This window comes from Halichoeres trimaculatus, unplaced genomic scaffold (genome assembly GCF_033239565.1).
Source record: "Halichoeres trimaculatus isolate MK-OKI-2021-1 unplaced genomic scaffold, fHalTri1.1 fHalTri1_scaffold_3, whole genome shotgun sequence".
NCBI classification, from domain to species: Eukaryota; Metazoa; Chordata; class Actinopteri; order Labriformes; family Labridae; genus Halichoeres; species Halichoeres trimaculatus.
Window position 1 is genome coordinate 3,667,108 of NW_027437181.1, and position 24,986 is coordinate 3,692,093.

Here is a 24,986-nt window from a genome sequence, read left to right on the forward strand (position 1 = left end):
AATTTGCAAATATTTATATAAAAAAGAAATGTAAAATCATGCAAAAATTACAATCAGTTTTGTATTTTAAAAGAATTGCTTTCTTAAAAAAAAGAAAATTTGATAAATTATTTAGAATGTGAAATTTTTCAAGTTATACTTGAATTTGGTGACATTTATTGATAATATCGCTCGACTCCTTTTTTTTGTTGTTAATTCGAAATGTTTTGCCACATATCAGTCATGTATATTAAGCCAACACGCTGTCTGTGAAAAGAATCAATCCACACAGAATTAAAATCTGTGTTTTCTTCCAGATTAGTCTTTTTGTAGATGTAGTTATCTTCCCAGGGCTGTAAAACTTGAGGTTAGCCACAGGTGCATGGAAAGTTGGTGGGCTGTTGATGTTGTAGGAGGTGAAGTAGAGCGGTGGCAGGCTTTATTGACAGATGGGATAAAGATTTAGTTCAACTAAATGTTAATGCAGGATTTTATTTAGTGTCAGTGTCTGTAATCATCAATACCCTCTGTAAGAATAATAAAAATTAGTTCAGCTGAGCATCAAAGTGAAAATACCTCATGATGGTCAGAATAACATCAGCTCCTGAGTCACACACAGAACCTCTAGTGTATTAACACCTCTCCTCTCAGTCATGATCTCCATCTAATGTTTAATCAAATGTTGTCTTGGAAGGGAGCCAGCCGAGTTCTGACTCAGTCTCAGTCACGGCTGTGTGTCAGTAATTTATTTACATACAGATTCTAATTTCACGACACTGATGTTTTCATTTGGCGACAGAGATGTCTTACTACTCCACGCACATTCATATTTATTACATTAATCCTGTAGTTTTCCACTTTCTGCTCCATGATGATTAAATGATGCAGATAAGGATCAGTGATGCAGGCTGGAAACTGTTTAACATTTCTCTCTAAGATCGGCTTTTCCACTTCCCATCCCAGTTCAGTGTCGCACAATAAAACAGTTTTATCTAGAGCTGAGTAATTCATCAGAAAAAAACAAGAAAAAAAAGTTGGTAATGGGCTCACAAAAATAAGTAATTTCTTTGTATCACCATGATTAACAGGAGGAGAAGTTTGTGCTGGAACATGAACAGGTTGTGATGCACTTTTTGCACAAAGCAATTAACTCTGTAACTGACACAATTTTGAGGAAGTTAACCAATGATGAAAGTAATCACTGCAGCTCTAATCCACGCAAAAATGCAACCCTTTCCGAAATAAAAGTCTGCATTGCACCATCGTGATGATGAAGTCGACTTGTCTCGCACCATGTGCCAAGCCGTGATGAGGTTTGTGTGTTTTATTGTCTTCACTCTGCTCTCCTTTTGTTTCCACACCGCATGCTGGAGAGGACAAACATTCCTTTTGATGAATAAACCCACAGATTAAATATTTCATCATCTCCGGATGGGACGCGGTGCCTCTAATGTAAAATCTGGACGCTGGCCACTCTGTTTCTCTTATTATCAAGTGATAATTCCAGCTTTATGGACCAACAGTCAGGCTGTGGAGAGGAGCTCTGCAGCTCTTCAGACCCTCTCCAGCAGAAAAATGACACCTTTGCTTTGTCATGATTCCAGAAACAACCTGTCTTTACACTCACCTGACAGGAACCTCTTCCGGCTGACGGATCCATTGATAGTCCTGAAGGAGCATCCTTTGTTATGTGGGATTCATTGTTTCTATCTCATCACATGAAACGCTCCATTGTGATTCATCGCGGTTTGCAGATTCTGATTTAAATTTCTGAATCTGGAGGCGTGAGGATGGATTTTGGTCTTAGTTGTTTTCAGATCCAAGTTGTATTGTCCATGAGTGTTTCAGTGATCGTTCTCTGAACAGTTTTTGAGAAGAAGAGATTTCTTTTGTAACCCTGGAGCCTGTAGGTGTCTTGATAAAGAATGAGCTCTAACTTATGTCTTTTGAGAAAAATCTGCAAGTGCAGTCTCAGTCTGCTCCTTTCAATTTAGCTTTTCATTTTGCTTTAACAATATACAGACTAACTTTGAATTTCACCATAGCAACAACCTTAGTATTCAAAAAGAAGAAATTTAGAAAGTGGGAAAAAAAAGATGTGCAGTACCTCAAGTAACCACTTGGAGCTGTCGTCCCTAGAAGTCAAGGGTCTTAAACCTGCAGCTCTGGAGCCTCATGAGGCTCTTTGACTTGCAGTGTTTTCTTGTAGCTTTAAAGAATATTATTGAAATGTATTTTTATTTTTAATTGATAGAGGTAATTTAACTGCCAAAATGCTGACTTTTCTTTTTGTAATTTCAACTAAAAAATTAAAAAATAAATAAATTATATATTCCAAATTTTTCCAGATTTTTAGTTTTTTGGGGGGTATTTCTTACATTTGCAAATTTTTAATAATTTAGCAAATATTTTCAAAAATTCAATATTTTGGGAATGTCCAGTTAACATTTTAAGTCAATTTTTTTGAATTATTTGCATATTATTTTTTTTAATTCAAATGTTTTTGATATATTTGCAAATTCAAGGATTTTATTATATTTTATTTTATTTTTAATTTTGAAATAAAAAAAAAAAATTGTAAATTTTTGACAATTTTTTAAGATACTTTTTTTGTTTGAAGAATTTTGAAATCTTAAATATTTTTGAGATTGTTCTCTTCTTTTTTTTTATTATTTGCAGATTTATTTAAAATGAAAAACTTAGACATCACATGTGCAGTTTCATAAATTCAAAAAACTTTGTGTTTGGCTAACCATTCAATACATTTCAAGAATTTTATACACCATATATAGTTTTTATTGTGAAGATAAAGTAGATTTTGTGGCTCTGGGATGACTTCCATCCAGGTGAGCTGAGGTAAAATGGATCCTATGAAAGTAAAGGTTGCAGACCTCTGGTCTAAGTGGAAAATTCCAAACTTTTGTTTACATGTTTACATCCTTGTTAGAGACTCAAATGTTACAACAACCCAAAATGTAATAACCGACCCAGACGTAATGAGCTAAATAGATTGGGGTTTATTCATCATTGTCATCATTATCATCATCATCATCATCATCATCATCATCATCATCATCATCATCATCAGTTTTATTCATATCATTGAAGGAGAGACATTTTTGCAATGCTGAGGTACAGACAACACTAGAGCACAGCAAAAAAATAAATAAATAAAAAAATCAGGAAGATACAGCAGTGAGCTTTTACAGGCTGAGGACCAGGTGGAGCTCATTGTCTAATTAGTGGCCTCTCCTGGAAACGAGTGGCGGGGAGAGGAACCGGGAAACATGCAGCCATGAAAATACGCTGATCTCCTGTAAGCAGGTGTTTTCCTTTTCTGATATAAATGCCACTTTGGCTGCATCTAACTGATCTCTACAGACACAAAATTCACCCAATCTCCATGCTTTGTAAGGTCAGTTTACCATGAGGACATTAAATCGTAAAGGTCTACACGGTGTCTCTGTTTGGAAAAGGCTGGCTGTGGCTCGATGGTAGAGTGTGCACCCTCTCAACTCTGTTGGCTTCACACACTGAACCCAAAGTTTCTCCCAAAGGCACAGCATCAATGTGTGTGAATGTGATTAGTGACGAGCGCTTGTAATCCTCTGCCATCAGTGCATGCATGCATGTGAGTGAGTGTGTGTGTGAAAGCTTGGATGGGACATGTAGCACAAAGTCTGTTCAAGTGGCTGGAAAATGAGGAAAGTATGTCATAACTGCACTCTATCAACCTAAGATATTAAGTATTTTTCATTTCTTAAAGATGGTAAAATCTGTTTAAAGTCCCTGTGAGGGGTTTCTCAGTGATCTTGAAAAAGTCTCCTTTCTAGATATTTTCCTGATCCTAATCCACACTTTAAAATGAGATTATCAACACCAATAAAGGTTAATTTTAGAAGCTACGTCTTAGCTCCCCAATTGGGTTGCGCAGGACCAGACTGATTTACAGCACAGTCTCTATGACAACACCACGTCAGCTGACAAAGTTTAGTAGAGAGAAGAGAGATCTGTGTTTTTCACTGCTGAATACGATTTCTGTGATCAATTTTGTAGTGATGGTGGACACTGGAGCCTAACTGTCAGACAGAGAAAGGACAGAAGAGCAGAAGAAAGAGAAACAGGAGAGAGATAGAGCACAAGCTAAAGGCTAAAAATATATACTTAAAGTAGAAGCTAAAGCTAAAAATAAAAATAATAATGGCTAAAACATGAGCAAAAGGCTAAAACACAAGCTAAAGGCTAAAACACAAGCTAAAGGCTAAAAAAAATAAATAAATAGAAATAATAATGCCTCAAACATCAGCTAAAGGTTAAATACGAGCCAAAGGCTAAAAAATATACTTAAAGCTAAGTGAAAATGATAAAAATAATAATGGCTCAAACACGAGCTAAAGGCTCAAATACTCGCTTTAAGCCAAAAATGAAAACAATAATAAAAATAATTATGGCTAAAACATCAGCTGCAGGCTAAAACACAGGCTAAAGGCTAAAATATGGGCTAAAGACTTGAATACAAGCTGAAGGCCAAAAGCATATGCATAAAGCTTAAAAAAAATCATAAAAATACAAATGGCTAAAACACGAGCTAAAGGTAAAAACATGAGATAAAGGGTAAAACATAAGCTAAAGTCCAGAATATGGGCTAGAAGCTTAAATACGATTTAAAGGCTAAACACAGGATAAGGGCTTCACATGGGCTGAAGGCTAAAACACAGGCTAAAGGCTAAAAAACAGGCTAAAAGCTAAAACATACGCTAAAAGGCTAAAACATGGGGTAAGGGCTAAAACATATCCTGAAGGCTAAAACACGCAAGCTAAAGGCTTAAACACAGGCTGTAAAGCAAAAACCCTGGCAAAAGGCTAAAACACAGGCAAAAGCTTAAACATATGCTAAAGCCTAAAACATGGCCTAAATGCTAGAACATGGGTTAAAAGAAAAGGCTAAATGCTAAAACACAGGCTAAGGGCTTCAACATAGGCTAAAGGCTCAAACGCAGGCTAAAGGCTAAAACATTAACTAAGGGTTAAAAATTGGGCTAAAACCTTAAACACGGACTGAAGGCTTAAGCACAGGCTAAAGCACAAGGTGAGGGCTAAAACAAAGGCTTAAAGGCAAAAACACAAGCTAAAAAGTCAGCGGTCATTCTGCAGTGGTCTGTTCAAACTTGAGAATCTATCAACAAAATGAAGAGTGAGGTTACGTTAGCTCTGATTGGTGTGGTTGGAGTTGGTAGATGAGCTCTGGTAGGACAGAACCAGGATTCACTAACGTTACACGTTACAGACTCGTCTCAGAGCACCGGGCTGTGAGTAGAGCTAAATATAGCCGGCAGCTAAACTACGGTACAAATTGAGAAAGTAGTCCCTCAAAGTCCATCTAAGGAGAGACTCATCAGCGTAAAATATAACTATACAGCAAATTAGCATCAGTACAGTTTCCTCATAAGCTTAAAGAAATACCTGTGAGGTCTGTTACTTTCTGGAATTATCAAACGTATTGAGTCCAACAGGTGTGTTATCCAACAAAGAGCTAATCCAGACAGTAATTTGAGTTCAGATTAAAACACTGCGAACATCACGGCTACTTGAAAGGAAGGAACTAAAGCAGATTTGGGGACAGTTTGACAGCTCTGAGGACTTCAAGATACGAAAGCTTTAAAGACTTTAAAGAACAGAAAACAGGCTACTCCACTTCTTTCAGTCCAAGAAAAAAAAGATCCTAAATGTTTTTGACAGTCACTGGCCTCAACTGGTCTAAATCAAGCAGTATTAAACTCAGTCTAGACCAGACACATTCATAACAGATTACAGTCAAATAAGTGATGCTGATCTCATTGTGACTCTATTTTTAACTTTTCTATTCTCACGCCGGAAGGAACATTTTAATATGCTAATACGTGTTTTTCTTTCTTAATGGCACCAGATCTTCCCTCCAATGCAGCAGCAGCAGCAGCAGCAGCAGCGAGGAGTCACAGACACAGAGAGTGAAAATAGAGCCCAGCGTGCCCTACATCTGTCTGCATTTGTTCATAAACGTGGTCCGGATGAGGACACGGTGTGGTCCAGCAGGCAGCCCGAGCTCGGAGGAGATGTTGTAGGTGTAAATGGAGTCGTGCTCTGTGGAAAGAGTGGGGCGTGTGTGTGTGTGCTCCTCTCATCCATCATACTCCAGGCTGTGTGTGTCTGTCTATGTGGCCGGGCAGAGACGGAGGATGCTCTCCAGCCGGGGCCCAGGAGATGGGCTGAAGGCAGGCTGACAGATGACGGATGAGGTGCCGTCATGGTTTCCTAAGAGCTCAGTAAGACCTGTCTTGTGGCGGCACGTCTAAATTATTACCTCAGCTTTGTGAAGGGTTTGTAGCGCTCAGCTCAGTCTTGTGTTATTCCAGGGAGGATACAGACTTTTGTGAGCTCATGGTTTTATTTAGCATCATTTACCATCTGTAGGAAGTGAGATAATCAGCTGCAGACCTCCTGCTCTCAGTGCTGGTAAATCTTGACAAGTACTAAGTCTGGGAGGGCAAAAACATGCAACTATAAGACCTCATTATTCAAATAATATTAGTATTCGTTCTTTTATATGAAATGCAAGACACAAAATAGTAGCATGGTTTTCAAACTTTTACCTAAAGGGCCACATTTGATTTAGTGAAATCAAGGAAAATGTTCTCCATTAGGGGGCGATGTAGGGAAAATATGACAGGGTGTTTTATGGCAGGATCAGGATCTGGATTTTGTCATGGTGACTTTTCATTTGTCTTAAGCTGCAAACAAAGTTTTTAGCCCAACATACTTTCTCTTTATCTAGCCTTGTGTCCTCTGATGTGTTTTTTGACATCATGATAAAAACATTTATTTAAACACGTTTAACAAGACTTTAGGAGATATACTTTGCTTTTGTTTGACAGAAAATGAAAATGAACACGTGATTTAGAGCATGTTTAATTTCACTCCTATGATTCATAAATTGTAAGATAGAGACTGGGGGTTGAAAATGGACCTTGGACCATGAATGGCTCATTGGTCTGACTGCCTAAGAAACACCTGCTGCAGTTTTCAAGGATAATTTTAGTATAAAAGAATATTTTCATTGTGACGAAAGTTAGACCTTACTAGTCCCAGGTTGGACCCCCTTTTGCCTTCAGAACTGCCTTAATCCTTGGTGGCATAGATTCAACAAGGTCCTGGAAACATTCCTCAGAGAGTTTGCTCCATATTGACATGATAGCATCACACAGTTGCTGCAGATTTGTGGTCTGAACATCCATGATGAGAATCTCCCGTTCCACCACATCCCAAAGGTGCTCTATTGGATTGAGATCTGGGGACTGTGGAGGACATTTGAGTACAGGGAACTCATTGTCATGTTGAAGAAAGCAGTCTGAGATGATTCCAGCTTTATGACATGGAGCATTATCCTGCTGGAAGTAGCCATCAGAAGATGGGTACACTGTGCTCATAAAGGGATGGACATGGTCAGCAACAATACTCAGGTAGGCTGTGGACTTTTTTTTTCTTTTTTTTCTTTTTCCTTTTTTTTTCTTTTTTCTTTTTTTTTCACTTTTTTCTTTTTTCTCTGTTTTTCTTTTTACTTTTTTCTTTTTTCCCTTTTTTCCTTTTTCTTCCTTTTCCCCTTTTTTCATTCTTTTTTCTTTCTTTTTTCTTTTTTCCTTTCTTTTCCTTTTTTCTCTTGTCCCCCTTGTTTTTCTTTTTTCTCTTTTTTCCTTTTTTTTCTTTTTTTTCTCTTTTTTCTCTTTTTTCTCTTTTTTTCATTTTTCCCTTTTTTCTGTCTTTTTTCCTTTTTTCTTTCTTTTTTTTCTTTTGTCCCCCCTTGTTTTTCTTTATCCCCCACACCATTACACCAGCAGCAGCAGCCTGAACCGTTGATACGAGGCAGGATGGATCCATGCTTTCATGTTGTTGAGGCCAAATTCTGACCCTACCATCTGAATGTGGAGCAGAAATCCAGACTCATCAGACCAGGCAACGTTTCTCCAATCTTCTATTGTCCAGTTTTGGTGTTGCTGTGTGAATTGTAGCCTCAGTTTCCTGTTCTTAGCTGACAGGAGGGTCACCCGGTGTGGTCTTCTGCTGCTGTAGCCCATCTGCCTCAAGGTTGGACGTGTTGTGTGTTCAGAGATGCTCTTCTGCAGACCTCGGTTGTAACCAGTGGTTATTTGAGTTACTGTTGCCTTTCTATCAGCTCCAACCAGTCTGTCCATTCTCCTCTGACCTCTGGCATCAACAAGGCATTTTGTCCCACAGAACTGCTGCTCACTGGATATTTTCTCTTTTTGGGACCATTCTCTGTAAACCCTGGAGATGGTTGTGGGTTAAAATCCCAGTAGATCAGCAGTTTCTGAAATACTCAAATGCATTGAGTTGCTGCCATGTGATTGGCTGATTAGAAATTTGCCTTAACGAGCAGTTGGACAGGTGTGCCTAATAAAGTGGCCAAATGATCTTTAACTCTAGCTTTACAATCTGTTAAGCTTGTAAAATGCTTTAATTCAAAGAGCCTGTAGCACAGAGACCTGGAGTAAAGTTTGTATTAGAGCAAAGGTTACAGCTATTTATGGAGTTAGTTAAGAAAATAAATTAGAGGTCTGTGGATGTTAATAGATGATTTTTTTATACACTTTAATGAAAAACACCAAGGTTTTTTGTTTGTGCATTTTTGAAATCTAACTCCAGAGGATTTCAGAGGCTGGACCCTGGATCAAACATCACGAGTCAAACACCTTCACCTCAAAGCAGAACAGGTTCACAATCTCTGCACAGCTCCTTTTTTCCACAGTGGAGCTGCAGTATAATCTCAGATCTGGGAGCCATGTATTTTTTACTCCCACTCAGACTGCTGTGGAATATGTAAGCATGTGTGTTTCATGATTCAACAACCACTCTTTTAATACCGAAGCCACTCTTACTTCTCTGGAGAGCCTGGAGTATAATACCTCTCCTGCCTTTTGTTACAGGCTTCTTCTGTGTTTGCAGTAATTAAGTTCAAATAAATGACACATGGACGTCGTATGTGAATAATTAATATGCAAAACTAAATTACTTTTCTGGAGTGTTTACATGCTCATTGAACAGCTGGTCTGGGGCGATCTCTGCTATTATAAGCTACTTGACACAAACAAGCTCTATGATGAATCCTGCTGCAGACTCATTAATTCAAGAGTTTAAAAAACATGCGTGGAGTGTGATCTGCTCCCTGCGGACCCGGCGCAGATCACACTCCAGATCTCGCTGTGAGCCGGTACAGCGAAGGCCTCGTGTCTCTGCGTTTGACGGCGGCCCTGGAAAGCATAACTGGCAGCGAGGCTGACAGAAAACGTAAAGTAGACACATGCCTCTGCCAGACACCGTGGGCTAATGCTGAGTGGGAGCTCGGGCACGCCAAGTTGGTGTGGAGGAAAGTAGGGCAAACAATGCATTCCAAAACACAACAAAGTGGACATTTTCTTTTGAGCTGAAATTACACAAATATAATGTGTCTACAGGATTTGCATATATTTGCAAGTGAAGCAGCAGCAAGGAGTCATTGTTACAGCAGGAGCAGCTTCTCTGCAGTCCCACGGCACATTTGTGGCTCTTCAAGCTGCGAACAATCTGCACAAAAATGAAGCCACTGCTTCGAATGCAAACCTTCACAACATCAATGTACAACAGTTTTTACACAAAAGCCTCAAAATGTTGACATTTAATAACTGAACGATAAAAAAATTTGCAGAGGGTTGTGCATACAAAGCCTTACTGAGGAAAAAGTGACGACCTTGTTTCTGTAACTACCTCTGACTAGGGCTGGGCGATGTGAGAAAAAATCACATCAAGATAATTTTTTTTCATATCAGTTGTTATTTATAAGGATAAAAATTAAATCACTATTTTGTCAAGCTTAATTGCTTTGTTATTCATTGGTAAAATGTGAAGACATCAAAAGGTTATTTTTGATTTGGTTTATTTTTTGTCAGAGGAGGAACAAGACAGATGTACTGAAGAACATGAGGAATTACCGTGTGCTACCTCACTGCAAAAAAACTAGAATCTAATCAAGTGTTTTTGTCTTGTTTTAAATAAAAATTGTGTAATTAATCTTAATTTGAGCCACATTCAACAGATCAGTCCAGAAAAATGTCTTAGTTCAAGTTATTTAAAGACAAAAATGAGGTCTAAATTTCTTTAACAAGAAAAAAAAAATCAGCTACGGAACAAGAAGAATTTCCTCGAAAACTTGTTTGAACTAGAAAATTGTCTTAATAGAAGTAACTTTTCTCTTGTTCCATTGGCAGATTTTTTTAAACTTAAAACAAGCAATTCAGACCTCATTTTTGTCTTTAAATAACCTGAAATAAGACATTTTTCTGGACTAGTCAGGTGGATGTGGCTCATATTTAGTCTAAAAAGACATTTTCTACTGAAAATAAGACAAAAACACTTGATAAGATTTCTGTTTTTACAGTGTGGGTCACAGGACTTGCATGAAGCTGGCCTCTAACCCCATGCAAAATTTTGGGAAAATAGTCTGTTTCATTTGTGCTGCTTTGTGCTGTAAAAACTTTTGTTTGTACTGCTACGATTTTTAAATTATTGACACTTTAATTTCTGGTAGTCATGTCATCCAGCCCCACATTTGCTCCAGATGGACCCAAAACGGTACCGTTAGTTTGTGCCATAAAAACATTCAAATGTACCACTATGGTTTTATAAATATTACATGCTTTATTTTATGGAGATAACGTCAGCGCCTGAAATAGTCTTGTGCTGGTGCTCTTCATTTGAAACAAAGTTTGTCTCCTCCAAGCAAGAAAAACGACAACAGTGTTATATATTTACTAGGAATGGGTACCAAATTAGGAACTTTTACAGGTACTGACCAAATTCTGTCAAAAGTACCGGGTAACGATTCATGTAAAATCATAAGGTACCATGTTTAGATACCTAAACGCATCCTTGAGACTGTGAGGGAATGGAAGAGTTATTGCTATTAAAGATACATTCAGTTAAAAACAAAAGTAACATTTCACTCGGTGTAGTAGCAGGAGATTAACTTTGTTGGACAGCAGCTGAAACAAATGAAGAGCTCCAGCAGGAGAGCATTTCCAGCGGTGACGTCATCTCCAAAAAGTAAAGTGTGTAGCATCTATAAAACCGTAGCAACTCAAACGACAATTTTTGAGGCACGAACCAGCACAAATGAAATAGACTATTTTCCTGAAATTGTCAGCTTCACGCAGGTGATCACAGTCTGCCGTACAGGAGGTGAGAGCTGTCTCCACTGTGGCGTGCGCCCTCCACCGTGACACTCAGACCATGGTTGTGCACATGAAGTTGCTGTAGCTGCAGTGTCTGGGCTGAAATGCCCCAGCAAGAGTCCGGAGGTCGTTCAGTGCAGTGGTCCTTCAACTGAGCCGGGGCAGATGAAGAAGGTGGTTCATCTCCTGTGCTCTCTTGGGATCACCGAGATGAACATTCATTACGCACGAGTGGAGACCAGTGCATTTAGCAAAAACACAAAGCAGCACTTAAAGAAGTCAAAGCTCAAATGGCGTTGTTGGAAAGACGATATATCTCCACTATTTTTATTTCTGACAGTTCAACGCACAAGGAAGATTTTCTCTCCCTCATCTTTCATTGCACCTCCACACCATAACGATCTCAGCTGTTTGTGATAACACTGTGCCAGTTTGCGCCTGCCTTTTAAACGTGCTAAATAAAGATGCAAAAACAGTGACCACTAACAGTTTCAGGTTTAATAAATCACTCCGCAAACACTGAATGATTATATTTGTGCTGCCTCCTCCCAGCTATGATTGGTTAATTGTATGTCCATCAAAAAAAATAATAATAATAATTCTATTGAAATTCTGTTGACATCTATCTCATCAAGAAAAAGTAATTCTTTAATATATCTGTCCAGATTTTACTGAACTATACGTCTTATAATTCAATAAACACCCTCTAAAAGGGTTCAGAACAGGTACAGACAGGACACACTTCGCCTCTTTTCTTTCCACATTTATTGGCTACGCACACACAATAAACGTAGTCGGATAAAAAGTTTGAGAAATTGGTTGTAAACCTGAAACATAAACACACAAAACTCAAAATTAACTTTCAAATTAACTTAAAATTAACTTAAATAAATACACCTTCATCTGTGAAACATAAATCCTTTATTAAACTAGGGTGACCATATTTTGATTTCCAAAAATGAGGACAACGGCACCGGCCTCGAGGCACAAATTCAGACAGGCTTCTTATATTCTTAATATTTTCACTGCCCCGTGGTTACTCCCGTCTGTGGAAACACCACAGTACTGGATTTTTTTGAGTGCTTCATGAGTGACTTCAACAGAATGGGGGGCTATTACACCTAGAGATGGGTACCGAATCAGGTACTTCAAAAGGTACCAACCGAATTCTGTCAAAAGTACCGATTACCGATTCATGTAAAATCAAAAGGTACCACGTTTGGGTACCTGAACACATCCTTGTGACTGTGAGGAAGTGAAAGAATAGTCGATTTTCCATGATGGACATGAACACAGCATTGCAAGGGTATATACTGAAGGATATATATGTTGAATTGAAAAAAAAAAAAAATATATATATATATATATATATATATATATATATATATATATATATATATATATATATATATATATAATATTGTTAAAGAAATTGATATTTTTTTACCACATAACTACAATAGAGTACCGAAAATTTGTACCTTTGAGCACTGGTACCGATTGCCAGGTACCGGGCATTGGTGCCAGCACTCCTAAACTTTTTAGCAACGTCAGAGTCAGGAAATGTCTTTTTTTAGCAAGGCACTGGTACAATCCATGGACCTGTAGCTGTTGTGGTGTTTTACAGTATGAAATGCCATTGTCATGTCTTGTTTTTCGGTGTCCATGTGAGCTTTGAGATCTCCAGCACCTTTATTGGACACTGAGACATATGTGCCAGCTTTGCACACGGTTCACTCCGCCTCCCACTTGTCCCGTTCAGGACGGTATGTCGGAAATTTTTTTTTGCAGTTCATCTGTGAAGCTGCACTTACGCCTAGGCATCTTCCGTGCAATACAGCTCCACTGACTTAACAGCCCCGTCTTCTCCGCTCTCCGTCTATGTCTCTCTCTCTCGCCTTCTCTCTGATCTTCTCACTCTCTATGCGTGTGTGTGCACGCGCAGAGCAGACCTGCCCACAAGGCAGCCTCTCGGTAAGTGATGCGCATGATAGTATTGTTTGCAAGCGGCGGTCAATTTACGGACGCGCGTAATGGTCCTATGAAAATCAGTGAACACCGGACATTTTCGTGAATTTATTAAACCCGCCCGGACACCCCGGACAGGACGTAAAAAGTGGACATGTCCGGGCAAAAGAGGACGCTTGGTCACCCTAATTAAACACTAAAAAAACTCACTGACACATCCTCCCAGTTCTTTTGATAAATCCAACGAAAGTGAAACTTAAAGATTACTAGTGCATGGTGATAGCCCTGCCCACCCTATGCTTACAGCACATGATCAACAAATGTTAGACATTTTATCGGCCACGTCTTGTTGAGACACAGATATTTCGTCCTCGACACAATCCTTTGTTCAGGATTTCTCCTCTGCCTCATGTAGTCATCATGTGAAAACACAGCTTCAGTATTTTCGTTAATTACCCCACACTGAGGTCCACACAGACTCATGAAGAAACACCTTATTTTTTTCACATCACGTTCTTGTTTGAGGAATTTGGGGGGCCTCACTTTGGCAGCCAGCAGGCCTTTCTCTGGGAATAATCAGGGGAAAACTCCTTGGTTTCATGTTCCAGTTTGTCGAGCGTCTCCAAACCCTGGACTCCAGACGCTACATAAACACACTTTGATAACTCTTTCACAAACGACTCCGTCTTTGATAGCTCTGCATGGGAGCTGCTGTTAAGCTTGATCACTGAAGGAAAATTAATTATGAGGCTGTAATGAACACCATTTATCACTGATGAATCTACTTTGTGTTTCTGTAGTTTGTCATGTTGGTAAATTGAGATAAATGCCCATCACACTTCGATGTGCCCGGAGTAACATCGCTAAAGTGTTTGTGTTGTCCTTACCAACAGTTCAAAGATCAGATCCCTCTTTGTTTACACACTTTTACAAAGTATTACAAAGAAGAAATAGTGAAATCTACAGTTGGTTTGGATCAAAACTCACCAGGGTCACCTAGTGTTGGATTTTGTAGAAACGAGTTGTGAAGATCAGGGTGAATCGCTGCAAAAAAACTGAAATCTTATCAAGTGTTTTTGTCTTATTTTTAGTAAAAATGCATTTTTAGAAGTCCAGAAAAATGTCCTATTTCAAGTTATTTAAATACAAAAATGAGGTCTGAATTGCTTTAAATACATATAAAAATTAGTCAAAGGAACAAGAGAAAAGTTACCTGTGTTAATACAGTTTTAGAGCATTTTTAGAGCATTTTTTTGTTTTCCATTGGCAGATTTTTTTTTACTTGTTACAAGCAAATCAGACCTTATTTTGGTAGTAAATTTCATGAAATGGTAGTAACATGTTTTGGTCCAAAAAGCCAATAAATCAAGCACAGCAGCATTGTTTCCAGGCTCTCATAGCCCCTCTGTTCAGAACGCTCTGATTTAGTGGGCGTGGCCTTCATATGTAAATGAGCCACCGCTGATACGGCCCCGCTCTTACACGTCACTGAGAGCGGCGCCACGAGCTCCGAGTGCACAATGTTTAGAAAACAGAGAAGCTCATTTACCGTAACATTACAGGCTAAAACAACAGGCTAACTGCAGCTAAAGTTAGCATCCTGAAGCTAACACAGAGACAGGGGGGACACTGAGGAAAAGCTCCACAGCACACAGCATTTAAAATACTCACATTTCCAGGGTCCAAGGTTTGTTGGAGCATGGTTGGTAATGCGCCTGGATCCAGGACCAGTCTATTGGCTAGCCCTCTGTTGGACTGTCCAAAGTTGGAAAAGCAGTCGGCCGTGAAGTGACTAGCACACACATGCACAGTTTTACTGAGTGTAGCTCGAACATTTCCTTGATAAATGAACTCTAGACACTTTGTCTTCTTCTGAGATAAGAAGCTTGTGCATGGAACTATGTGGCTGTTTACAGCCAAAAACAGAGCAGTGATGGCTCTTCAACTTTGGCATTCTCCTCCCCACTGTTGGGAGAGGAGTGGGCAGGGAGGAGGTTCAGGGGTATTTGCTCCGGTGGACCAATCAGGTCAGACTTGCTCCTGATTGGTAAAAAAAAAAGGAATTGCTGACGTCGGGAAATCCCCAAAATCCAAACAGCTCGTTTTAGGTCAGGATTTTACATTCAAAAGCACTACTAAGTGCAGGTTTTGTCATTAAATATCACATTTTGTTGGCTGGGAGGAAAGACAAAGACCCACAGATTTCACTAAAAGACTTAATAAAGTGATTTTTAAGCTTGAAATGGAATAAGTTTCTCTTCTAAAAGTACATTGTGGGCAAAGGCCTTTTTCTAACCCAGTATTAGACATTTTTACCTGCTAGGTAGGATGTTTACACTTATAACACAGAGCAGAGTCAGAATCAGGTTTTGGAAAGACTTCATGTTTTACATATCGGAAAATCATGATATAATACCATTATCACACTTTGAAGGAAAGATACCCTGATATAAATTTTGGGCCATATTGCCCACCCTTAGTCTGAATGGCTTTTAACACATAAAAATCTTTTAATGTGTATCTTTTTTTATCTTTTATTTTTTACTTTTGACAAGCAATTCAGACCTTATTTTGTCTTAAAATAACTTGAAACAAGACGTTTTTCTGGACCAACCAGTTGAATGTAGCTCTAAGTATAATAAGACAACTTGATAAGATTTCATTTTTCTAGCAGGGCGTGATTACTGTGCTGTAAAAATTGACTTTTCTGATTGGTGTGTGTGGTTTCCTGTGTTCTTTCAACCAGTTTAAAGTGAAATTTCCATCAACTGCTTTTTTCAACACTTCTGCATGAGCTTCATCTCTAACAGCTGGAGGTTACCACCAGGGGATGAGTCCATAAATCAGATCTGTTGACAATTGCAGCTCCTGTGTTACTGCCCATCACAAACACTTTAATACTAATAAAGACCGTGGGGAACCAGCAGCGCTGTCAATAAAAACATGGTGGAGAAGGGCTCAGCTGGTGGCAACCATCGACAATAGAGTCCTCCTCACCGGTTCGTGGATTTGGTCTCAGTCCCATTTGGTGCATGTCATATAACTCCTCTCAAGATGATCAATTTAAAAGGCAAAGAAGAGGCTGAAGTAAGAGGTTAAGAAAAAAACGGATAAACAGAAAAACTTGGCACCAGCCACAGCTAGGTCTGGTTTCTGGAGCGGTGCCACTCCACTTCCTAGGCACTGCCAGGTCCCCTCGAGGAAGGCGAGGAAGGCCCTTATTTGTGTGCAGCCCCTCTTCATCGGTGCAGGTCCAGGGGGCTCTACTCGTGCTTTAGTGTGTGTTTTGTGTCCCATAATGTTCAGTGACAGAGTGCAGAAAATGTAATTTGCCCTCAAGGATGGTTCGCCCCCTTCATCATTATCACAACCACCAGTTCCTGCTTTAAATCAACACAAGGAGCCGTTATGCAGCGGTCCGTACCAACCTGAGGGATCTGTGCCGCTTTATTGGTGGATTAAATGTGTGTTAACGATGTGTGTTTAGGGCGGTGGGAAGGGAGGGGCAGACCCCTGGCTCTGGATACCCAAGTTTATATATGTGTGTGTGTGTTGAAGCTCCCATTTGAAAATGAATTTAAATTTAATTTTCACGGGTATGTTTAGATTTTAAACTTTGTGTTTTTTTACACTTACACTGCAAAAAATGAAATCTTATCAAGTAGGCTTTTACTGCTGTGCGACAGGAGGAGGCGACAGCTGTTTCAAGGTTTGGAGCAGTGATGTCATCCATCTTTTTATAACATTGATGCTTAAAACGAGGAAAAGCTGACATCACGTTTCAGCCTCCTCGGTTTGACTGAGAGGCTCAAAACCTCCTGTGAAGTGACTTCTGTCATTTTGGGACAGAACAAGAGACAGGATGTAAAATGCATGAAGACCTGCTGGAAATATGGGCTGCTGGTCTTGAGAGGGACCCCTTTAGTTTGGTATCAGAGATCAGGACTCCTGATGTTTGCAACTACCTGAGCTGAAAGTCAGGATAGCTCTAAACCCAAAGTAAGAAGTTTTTGTGTTTCTTCAAAACTAAACTTATTGATTGTTAATTTTTAAGCGCCTCCCATTTCTCTTTTCCTGTCACCAATCTGCCAAACTCTGAGATGTTAAGTTCACTTGAAGCAGGTTGAATAAGAGGATAGAGGCTGGTGGAGTAGGGTTAGAGCCAACTATAAGTTTTGCAGCATTAAAGTAATGTTCCTGATTACTTTTGATTACTTTTGGATTACTTCAACACCAAATATTCACACAGATAAGATAACAGAGTATAAAAGATGTGTCATTGGCTCAGTGAATTTTTGCAGAGAGACATAAAAAATAATATCTCATCTTACACTTTAACCAATCAGGTGTCCATATACTGAATCTTAAAAAATCATCATGTTTCGTTAAGGAGTTCTGTTAAATACTGGTTTATCAGGGTTGCAGCAATAAAGCTTTTCAGAAGATCAGTCACAGACAATCTGTTTGGCTTTTCAGACTTTACGTTACAGAAGACCAGTGACGATTGATCTAATGCCACGGCCGCACCAAATGCGAATTCACAAATTTAATCGCACGAAACGCCTGTAACGTGCTGCGTGAACGCCTGAGTCTGGGCGCTGGACTATTTTGACAAGCTGAGGGGTGAACGCACGATAGCGCGTCACTGCGCATGCGGAGTAGAGAGCCCGTTCATTTAAAGACTGAAAGCCCAAAAGAGCAGCTGAAAAACAATGAGCTGTGGTTTCAAAAGCATGACAGGAGAGTGTGTGAAAGCTTTGGAGATCACAATCAAGGTCTGCTGCCTCTCCCTGGTAATCCACCTCCACTGGCCCTGCCTGGCTGTTCCCTGCGACCTCATCCTCAACCACCCAAACCTCCGACCACCCGAACTCCTGACCCATGTTCCCGGAGGTCTCCCTGTGGATAATGAAGGGGTGGAGGAAGAGAGGAGCACAGAGAACTTCCATCTTTTCCCTGGCTCTGCCCCTGCCCCGCTCCTCCCTCCTCTCTATCAGGCTCAAAACTCCACTGAGGAAATCACAGTCGGACTCAGTGATGACCCGTGCAGGCAAATCCAGCTGGAAACGAATATTTACAGAACTTACCTTAAAAACCTGTCTCCTCAGAGACTTTCACCCAAGCCTGATCCTTTTTTTCTGCTCTCTGTAGAGTACACACGTCGTATGGTATAACTCTGGATGATGACACGCCGCACAGATTATTTTCTCCTCCATCTTTCGGCTGAGTTGGAGCCGGAGCAGGAGGTGGTTTCCCCCCCACAACGTCATCAAATAAATGACGTTGTGGGGGAATGTCATTGCTGATTGGCTGCCGCGGCAAGCCTTCACGCAAATTCACGTCAAAAGTTCAATATTTTCAACTCGAGCGAAATCGCGTCTGCCGCCCAAACGCGGGAACACTCCAAACGCGCCACGCCAAACGCCCCAAACGCTCAGTCAGGGGTGAATCGGCAACTAAATGCGTCTTTTGGGTCAAGGGAAACTCAGCTCCTCCTAAAATGTCCCCAAAAAAGTGGTAATATGTACTGCTGTGTGAACATTTCATTGACAAAGTACGCGCTAGAATTCCTTCATCTTTTGTTCAGAATCAGCTACATATCACAGGTAACTGGCTCCCCTTCCTTCTCATTCATTGGACGCTCAGCGTCTCTGGGGGTCTATGAGGCAGTGGGCTGGCCTGGACGCTGGGCTTCTGCATGATGATTGGATGATCTGTCTGAGGCCGAATCCCTTTTTGATTGACCATGAAATGAGCCAATCAGCGATCTTGAAGTATAACCCTCCAACGGAGCATCTTCTGTAGAGAGGAGCTTCTCCTGTTCCAAGTGGCTCAAGTCTTACACCAGCAACACAATGGGCCAAGGCCTTTGAATCAGTCTAGCTCTGCTGGCCAATGAGAGGACACTGGAGAAAAACACCTGCTTGGTACGACAGGGTCACGGATCATTTTCTTGAAAAGGAACAGAGAGTAGAATTTACATTTAAATAAATAAACAAATTTATGATGTAGGCTGGAAAAAAATGAGCTTCCCTTCCTTGACTGACCAGCAGCCACCACTGCAGCAGATGTGACTCCTAATAATGATAAATATTAAATACAACAAGTTTCACCTTTGGATGGAGGAACACAAAGACCAATTGGCTAAGCTACAAAAAAAACATAACACAAAAAATGCAGTTTACAGGGATTCCCAAGAAAATTAATTGCATTTTCCTGAGATCTGATCACTTTAATTTTCAGGGAAAATATTAAACCCTAGTGCTCACTGTGCTCATTTGATTCTCAGATGTAATCCTGCTAAATAATCCCTGTTTTTATCAAATATATCAGTAATCTGATTACATTTTTTGTACTCTAACAGAAGACAGTTACTTTTTTTTGTATCCTAATAATGTCATCCGTTTCTCCCCAAGCCTGGTTATATCCAACACTATGCAGAGCCTCTGTGATGTGGAGCATTCAGAATGTGCTCATGCTAATTTATGCCTTCAGTCTTCAGATTCATTCATGTAAAATTATGTTTGATTTTTTTACTAAGTGTAGAATTTTCAGTGAACAAACCTGAAGGAGGATTCCTGTGAATGTGACAGCCTCCTTTAAAGCAGCGTTAGTGAGCAGTGACTGAACTTTAGTCTCACTAAAGTGAAATTTTATCAGCTAATTTGATGGATTTTTTATTTTCTGTCAGTTGCTTAGTTACACATGCAGCAGGAGAGAAATTCAGTGACGAATATCAATCTCTGGAGCAGCTTTGTTTTGCACCGTGTTCACCTGCGAGCAGCTTTGTCTGCTCTTTGTTTGGTGCAGGAAGCTTACAGTGAGTTTATCAGCAGCCTGTCACTGAAAACAGCTGCCTGCTGCTGCCTCTAAAATGGGATTTTATGAGAGAGTGGTGACTGTGAACTACAGCGGTAATGTTTTTGGGTCTTAAAATCATAACAGCGAGGTGAAGAAAGGAGGGATTTAGTGATAATGTCACGGGTTCAGCCCTGCCAGGAACTCCTTTTCATTTAAGGTTGTGATTTGTTTTAAACTTTCAACACAGCGTGGCATCAGCGCAGCTTTAACACGACGTAAGACCAGGTTTAAAGCCTCCTATCTTTCTCAGGTCCAACTTCATGACTGATCAGTTATTTATTCCAGCATTACTCTTTATCAAAGGTTGTGCCTTGACTGAAAAGGTCAGCCTTGAGATGCTCTTGACAGTTTGCAGTCATCGCTGTGAATACTGAGAGACAACAGCTTATCCAGCTGGTTGTTACTTCTTCAAGTGTTTCTGTGTGAATGCATAAAAACGCAAACATAATAGGGTTTAACTTTCTGTTTCAGTCCCCACTTACCGAAATGACAAATCCCCGTGCAAAACAAAGGCCAGGGAGATGAAATTAAACCGGAGTGACGTTAACAAGCGGTCACTTCAGGTAAAACTCCCAAATCATCATTTTAGAGTGAATACTTTGACGCACGTCAGATTAAACAGATTTGGAGCATTGTTTTGATTACAGTAGTGTTTGATAGAGGAGGACAAAAAGCTTCTTTTTAAAAAATGTTTTTGTTGTGTTGAAACAGCCATAAATAGACAGAAAAAAGCAGAGAGCTGAGAGTTGATGAAATGTTGCAAACAGGATCAAAACCTTCACCACTACAATGAAAAATCATTTGTTGGTAGAGCTATGTGCTGTTTGAGGTAAGACCTTCAACAATTTACACAGATTACTAATCAGCCAATCACATGGCAGCAACTCAGTGCATCTAGGTATGTAGACATGGGCTGTTTCCCAAAGCCAAGGTACCTTGCCTTGCCTTGGTCTGATGTGGGCGTGGGGTGGGCGTGGGCAGGCATCCACATCATCAGTCGCTGCCCAAGTGCTGTTCCAATGTTCATGTCCTCCAGAGGCACATGTCCTCCGTTTGGTTAGCATGTGGCTAATTGACCAAGGATACACAGGTGTATCCTTCATTGCCTTGCCATGGCTTTAAATACCCAACATGCAATGCGTGAATCAACAAAAAAAGGGAAAAAAATGGAAGGAAAAGACGCACCAGCGGAGGGGCGTGGTAAATTCCAATTTAAATGTAAGTAACAAAATACACCTCTGAAAATAACAACTTACACCATGTCCACCACTTAACTCTTTTGTGTGTCACTCACGTAACTATAATTACTGAGAATCTGCACCTGCAGAGTGTCAATGATGTGACAATAAAAAAGCAAAAAGTGTAGAAAAGTGGCAAGCTATGACAATATTTGTAGCCGTCTGAGCTCCTCCCAAAATATGCCTTTGTAGGCTGTTCCATTAGCATCTCCTTTTGAGCAGAGGCAGGACACTTGCCTTGGATTGGAAGGAAGTGGCTTCGGAGGCACTGCCTTCAAAGGCAAGGCAAGGCAAGGTACCTTGGCTTTGGGAAACAGCCATGGTGAAGACAATCTGCTGTAGCTCAAAGCGAGCATCAGAATGGGGAAGAAAGGAGATTTAAGGGACTTTGAATGTGACATGGTTGTTGGTCTGAGTATTTCAGAAACTGCTGATCTACTGGGATTTTAACCCACAACCATCTCTAGGGTTTACAGAGAATGGTCCCAAAAAGAGAAAGTATCCAGTGAGCAGCAGTTCTGTGGGCCAAAATGTCTTGTTGATGCCAGAGGTCAGAGGAGAATGGACAGACTGGTTGGAGCTGATAGAAAGGCAACAGTAACTCAAATAACCACTGGTTACAACCGAGGTCTGCAGAAGAGCATCTCTGAACACACAACACGTCCAACCTTGAGGCAGATGGGCTACAGCAGCAGAAGACCACACCGGGTGACCCTCCTGTCAGCTAAGAACAGGAAACTGAGGCTACAATTCACACAGCAACACCAAAACTGGACAATAGAAGATTGGAAAAACGTTGCCTGGTCTGATGAGTCTGGATTTCTGCTCCACATTCAGATGGTAGGGTCAGAATTTGGCCTCAACAACATGAAAGCATGGATCCATCCTGCCTTGTATCAACGGTTCAGGCTGCTGCTGCTGGTGTAATGGTGTGGGGGATATTTTCTTGGCTCACTTTGGGCCCCTTAGTACCAGCTGAGCATGGTTTAAAGTCCACAGCCTACCTGAGTATTGTTGCTGACCATGTCCATCCCTTTATGAGCACAGTGTACCCATCTTCTGATGGCTACTTCCAGCAGGATAACGCTCCATGTCATAAAGCTGGAATCATCTCAGACTGGTTTCTTCAACATGACAATGAGTTCCCTGTACTCAAATGTCCTCCACAGTCCCCAGATCTCAATCCAATAGAGCACCTTTGGGATGTGGTGGAACTGGAGATTCTCATCATGGATGTTCAGACGACAAATCTGCAGCAACTGTGTGATGCTATCATGTCAATATGGACCAAACTCTCTGAGGAATGTTTCCAGGACCTTGTTGAATCTATGACACCAAGGATTAAGGCAGTTCTGAAGGAAAAAGGGGTCCAACCTGGTACTAGCAAGGTCTACCTGATAAAGTGGCTGGTGAGTGTATATAAAATTGAAAATGCATTTTCGGCAGTTTGTTCAGTAGATGTGAGTACAAGAAAGCAAAACAAAACAAAAAAACTGAACAAAAAAGGCAGCATAGTCAACCAACATGCAGTATGATGCAGACTCTCCAGGAAGAAGTTTACTTCTTTCTTTCTTTCTTTCTCTTTAAATAATGTGTGCCCGGCTTGCAATAAACCCCCCTCATGGCAGGTCAGGGTCTCAGTTGGTCTACCCCATAGACTGTATATAGAGTGGACAACGTGGCTCCGCCATTTATCATTTTACAGTTTTAAAGCCAAAATATCGCCGTCTCAGGTGCTGCCATTGTAGCAGTTTGGAGCCAGAGTCTGCGCAGTAGAGACTGTGAGGGATTCTGGGAGAATCTGAGTGGAGCTGGGTGACAAAAATAATATTTATTTTTTTTCTTTCGAGAGTCTAATCACTTCCTGACTCTACCTTCCGACATATTTTACAATCCCCGAAAAAAATATGCGAGAACAGCAGCTGTTAATCACTGTTAAACGTTACGTAAAGTCTCGTTTTTAACCTTGTATAACTAACGAAAGCTAAACTTTTCACAAGACAGCCAAATAATATCTTCAAATCACCACAACACGTGAGAAACATTTCTACCAGGTGTATTAATTTTTTAAAGTTTGACCACAGCCCATCTGGAATGACTGGAAAGCCGTATTTTTAAACCTATACTTCAGCCAGCCACCAGGGGGAGCAGTTTTTGAGGAGACCTCACTTCGAGCCGAGTAAGTGGATGTCCATTTTATTTTCCAGTCGATGGTCTACCCTGGAAAAATTCACACAACTGCCAAGTGGATTGCAACAAAGTCTGGATCCATTAATATTGTTTAGGACACAGGTTTTACTAATGTTTTGCAATTTGTCTCTCAAGATGCATTTTACACAGCAAAAAAATGAAATCTCATCAAGTGTTTTTATCTTATTTAAGTAAAAGAAAAAAGTTTTATTATACTGTTATTTAATTTAAACCACATTCAACTTTTCAGTCCTTGAAAATGTCTTGTTTGAAGTCATATTAAGACAAAATAGAGGTCTGAATTGCTTGAAACAAATAAAAAATCTGCCAATGGAACAAAAGAAATTTGCTTGAAACTAGGATAAAGTCTTAATACAACTTTTAATTTTATGTGTAACACGTTTATTTCTAAAATATTTCCTTCCCTTGTGTATGAAAGTAGGAGATTGTTCAACCTTGAATGACTGACAGATGAGGAAATCTGTTATATTAAAACTTCCTCTTGTGTTCCTCTTGGTTAAACTCTGATGGGAAACTCCATTACAGCATTACTTATACCACTCCACAAGCATCAATTAGCAACAACAAGGCACCAGCAGAGGGCATCAAAAAATCATCAAGCTCCCAGCCAACCATCTGCAGGGCACCTCCTCCAGCTGCACTTAACAAGGATCTGGAGGAAGCAGCAGGGACGTCCTGAAAGACGGAGGAAGCTGTGGGGCGGCCGCATGCTTATGGGATCTGGGAATGTGACAGCTAAGCTGGCCAAACATATTGCTGTCATGCCGGGCTGCAGAGCTGTGGTGAAGCTGTCAGCTCGCTCAAACCTAAACGTACCAGTTGTGAACGACCGGACAGGACTGGCTGTCTCCAAAGCTTTGACTTCAGAAGCAATCACACTCTGCGTTCATAAACTGTTTGAGATGAGGAGTAAAATCACTCAGACTGCAGCTCTTTTCCCTGATTGCATCTGGGATAAACCATTTTACCTGGGAGGCTCACAGTAATGCTGTATTGCAGTCATCCAATCATATCAGCAGAGAAAACAACCTTCATTCCTCAGATGTCAGGACAGCGCGCCTTGATAATAACATATGTGTAAAACAATGCAGCGTCCTCTCTTCCTGGCTCGCAGTTCATTTAATCCAGATGTGGAAGTAACTAGATTAGAGGCAGGTCTGCCAGATCTCTCCTGGATGTATCCAATCACATTAAGTATGAAATATACTGCAGGGATATTAATTCTTTGGGCTGTAAAGGCAGAGATGTGCTGCAGCAGCTGTATAGGCACTCTGTCTTGTGGCTGCTTCTGGAGGCAGGGACGTGTGCCAAGAAGGAACTAAGTCCCTTGCAAATCCATTCACTGGGAATGGTTGTCATCCCTCCAATCCATTCAAATTTGATTTGGCAAAAAGTAGTTTGCATGACAGAACCCTGAGCTGCAATTGGGCGAGGTGGTGAGGGGGAGGTGAATGACGCACGCGCCCTGGAA